Source organism: Humulus lupulus, chromosome 6 (assembly GCF_963169125.1).
Source record: "Humulus lupulus chromosome 6, drHumLupu1.1, whole genome shotgun sequence".
NCBI classification, from domain to species: domain Eukaryota; kingdom Viridiplantae; phylum Streptophyta; class Magnoliopsida; order Rosales; family Cannabaceae; genus Humulus; species Humulus lupulus.
This window is the reverse complement of record NC_084798.1, coordinates 15,152,513-15,156,693: the sequence shown is the minus strand read 5'-3', so window position 1 is coordinate 15,156,693 and position 4,181 is coordinate 15,152,513.

Sequence of the window (4,181 nt, the reverse complement as noted above, 5' to 3'; positions counted from 1 at the left end):
TCATGGTGAACAGTGAACAGGAAATTTGACTCGCTACCCCAGTCCTTTGGTTAAAAACGTGATCTAAGTGCTATTATCAGGTTAAGGTGAAAAACCAGTAAAAAGGAAAGGATATATTCCATTAAGTAAATAAATTGCTCATGAGCCTTTCAAAATGTTTACAAGTAGTTCGTAATACAAAAGAGTCGCTATTGTTTCAAATTTACAGTCCCCGCCGGCCTAAGCGGCAAAAATAGGGTAAACCCCTAGTCCCTCTGAGAACTCCTTGACCGTGGCGGTCAAGTGGCCCAATATGTACACTACATCGCCCAAGCTCTCCACTCAGGGTTGGTTAAGCTTCTCCTTCCCTTTACCTGCACCACATAGCACCCATGAGCCAAGGCCCAGCAAGAAAACACAATAAAGCATGATATAATATCAACAACGATCATAATAACCATTCAGGACTATCAGTCCAACAAATAGGTGACAATAGCCAAAAGTCACAATAATGAGCACAGCTCCCTCTAGCCATGTGACGATAGGGTCACCAGGGCTTAACTAATAAATGATTCTTTCATAAGTTTGATCAGGACAGGTGCATGGTGATTGGTCACCAACATAACCTTCCTCTCAAGCCTAGAGTCGAAGCTATGGACAACGTCCCCTAGCCATGTGACAAACGGCCACCGGGGTCATATACCTTGGCTATAGTCATCTGGTCGTAGACCAGGCAAGTGCTTATAAGTTCTTCGACCTTAGGGTCGGTCCCGCATTAATGCCATGGAGCTATTCAATGCGTGATCATCGACTTTAGAGTCGGTCCCTGACTAGTCAGTGTCATAAACAGGTAATCAGCGTTCATTAGCATTTAATATGCAATCCACATCCACATATATCAACCAACATGCTTCAATATCAATCCATGCATGTCATATACCTATACAGGGTGCAACTGTATTCATACACTGTTTTCTTACCTCTGGTTCGAGTGAGAATTATTATATGAACGACCCCTGAGAACGATCAACCTTTAAATTCCTTGACGGTCACCTGGTCATAACCAAAATATAGGATTCATCAATAAAAATGATAACTGAGGGTTCCCAAACCAAGATCTAGCCTCTGGGACATCAAACATAACTCAACTAGGTGTTAGGTTCAACCCCGAGGCCTAAGGTTTGAATCCCCAAGCTAAAAACATGTTTTTGGCTAAATTTGCCCTGATGGGCCACGGCTCACCAGAGCCATGCCACGGCTCACCCTCCTGACAGAGCCATTTTCACCTTTAAAGCCAACACAGGCCGCGGCACACCATAGACAGGTCGCGGCTCATTTCGCAAACCAGCACGCACCAGCCAACTCTCCCCTGCGTTTTCCCTTGGAACCAACCCTTCGAACCAACTCCAAACCTCCTCCAAACACTCAATTTAACCTCTAGACAACACCCATAGCTTACCCTCATCAAATCCCAATCAAACCAACACAAAAACTCCCTTTGATTCCCACTTTCCACATCAAAAACCATGAATTGAAAACTAAAAGGAAAACAGAGTAACACCTGAAACCAGTGACTAAAACTCACCTCAAATTCAGATTTGACACTCCTTCAATGGTTGAACCAAGTCCACCAACCCAGCCTTTGAGTTTCCTAGCTTAAAACCCCACCTTGAGCTCAAGAACACCAAAGAGAAATATAGAGAAGGATGATGTACGGGAAGGGAGAAGACAACCCCTGTTTTTTTTCTGTTTAATCTTTATCCTTCTACAGCCAACTAAAGGGTAATATTAATCCCCTCAAATGACCAAAATACCCTTAAGCCACCTAAAGCCTCTAAAACCATCTTAAGGGTAAAATTGGTACTTTCTACTTATCCCGTTAATCATAATTAATGCTTCCCAATTCCCGCTAATCTCAATATCCTCAAACACCAATAATTCATATCCAGTTACCCTAAAATCCCCGGTAACGCTATAATCATTAATATCACCCTGAGACTCACCCCGAGCCCCGAGCTCAAACCTGTTATGACCAAACCGATAAATCATGTTTAAAGATCGTCTCATGTCGAAATACTCGAACCAATCCACATTATAATGTGGTCTCACAATATATATCATTAACACACAAACAAATATTCAATTATACCCTCTTCGGGCCAAATTACCAAAATACCCCTGTAAACAAATGCGGACTCACATGCATGCATTTAACATCATATTATAATATAATTCTCATAGACATGCATAAATACATTTAATGAAATAATTAAACAGTTATGGCCCTCCCGGCCTACTAATCCAGCCATTAAACCATAATAAGGAATCCGGGGTATTACAGATTTCCATACTCGCTTCAATTTCTCGTATGCTTGGCTCACTTAATCTTTCTACTGGCACAATATTCAAAGTATCAGCATCTTTCGCGCTCGCGAGTTTGGCTAAGGCATCTGCGTTCGAATTCTGATCCCGCGGTATCTGCTGGAGGGTATACTTTGTGAACTGGGCTAACAGGTCTTCAGTTTTGTTCAAGTAGGCCACCATTTTTAGGCCTCGCGCTTGATATTCCCCTAGAACTTGATTCACTACCAGCTGTGAATCACTGTAAATATCCAGCACCTTTATGCTCATGTCTTTTTCCATCCTTAATCCAGCGAGGAGTGCTTCATATTCGGCTTCATTATTTGACGCGGTGAAGTCGAATCTAATGGCGCAATGAAATCGATGCCCTTCTAGTGTTATCAAGATCACTCCTACTCCTGCGTGAGATTCGTTTGACGACCCATCTGTGAATAACTTCCACGAAGGAGCTTCATCTTAAGGCTCAGGCTCACTAGGCTATTCGCACTGCTTGTTGTCCGGGAGTTTGGTGAACTCTGCAATAAGATCAGCCAAGACTTGTCCTTTTACTGCTGCTCGCGGTGAATACGTAATATCGAACTGCCCCAGTTCGACTGCCCATTTTATGAAACGCCCAGCCGCCTCTGGTTTTTGGAGGACTTTCCGAAGGGGTTGGTCAGTTAAGACTGTAATGGGATGGGCTTGGAAGTAAGGACGTAGCTTCCTTGAGGCCAAGATTAAACAGTATGCTAACCTCTCGATGGGAGGATGCCTCAGTTCTGCTCTGATCAGCCTCTTGCTTACATAGTAAACCGCTTTTTGTACGCCTTCTTCCTCTCGTACTAGTACCGCACTAGCAGCAACTTCAGTGATCGCCAGGTAAATGAACAAAGTTTCTCCTTCGATAGGCTTTGATAAGATAGGAGGCCGTGCCATATGGGCTTTCAAGGCCTGAAAAGCTTGCTCGCAGTCTCCTGTCCATTCAAATTTCTTATTGCCCCTAAGTAGATTGAAGAAAGGGACGCACTTATCCGTTGACTTGGAAATAAATCTACTTAGGGCTGCAATCCTCCCAGTTAAACTTTGTACATCCTTGATCTTCTCTGGCGATTTCATGTCGATCAGGGTTTTTATCTTGTCGGGGTTGGCCTCGATTCCTCTTGAGTTAACAATGAACCCCAAAAACTTCCCTGATCCAACTCCGAAGGAACATTTGAGAGGATTTCGTTTCATCTGGTACTTGTTCAATACATCGAAACACTTTTGCAAATCCTCCACATGTCATTCTGCCTTTTTCGACTTTACCAGCATGTCGTCCGCATATACCTCCATGTTTACTCCGATCAATTCTTTAAACATGTGGTTAACCAACCGCTGGTAAGTCGCACCTGCGTTTTTCAGTCCGAAGGGCATTACTTTATAACAGTATAATCCCGTATCGGTTCGAAAGCTGGTGTGATCCTCGTCGGGGGGATGCATGCTGATCTGATTGTAGCCTGAGTATGCATCCATGAAAGAGAGGATCTCGTGTCCTGTAGTAGCATCGACCAACTGGTTGATCCTTGGGAGTGGGAAGCAATCCTTCGGGCAGGCTTTATTGAGATCTGTAAAATCCACACAGGTTCGCCATTTGCCGCTAGGCTTGGGAACCAATACTGGATTGGAGACACACGATGGATAAAACGCCACCCTAATGAACCCATTCTCCTTTAATCTCTCAACTTCTTCTTTTAAGGCTCTCGACCGATCCTTATCGAGCAGCCTTCTTTTCTGTTGCACGGGTGGAAAACTCTTGTCTATGTTCAGGACATGGCTGATAACTGCAGGATCTATCCCAGCCATGTCTTTGTGCGACTGGGCAA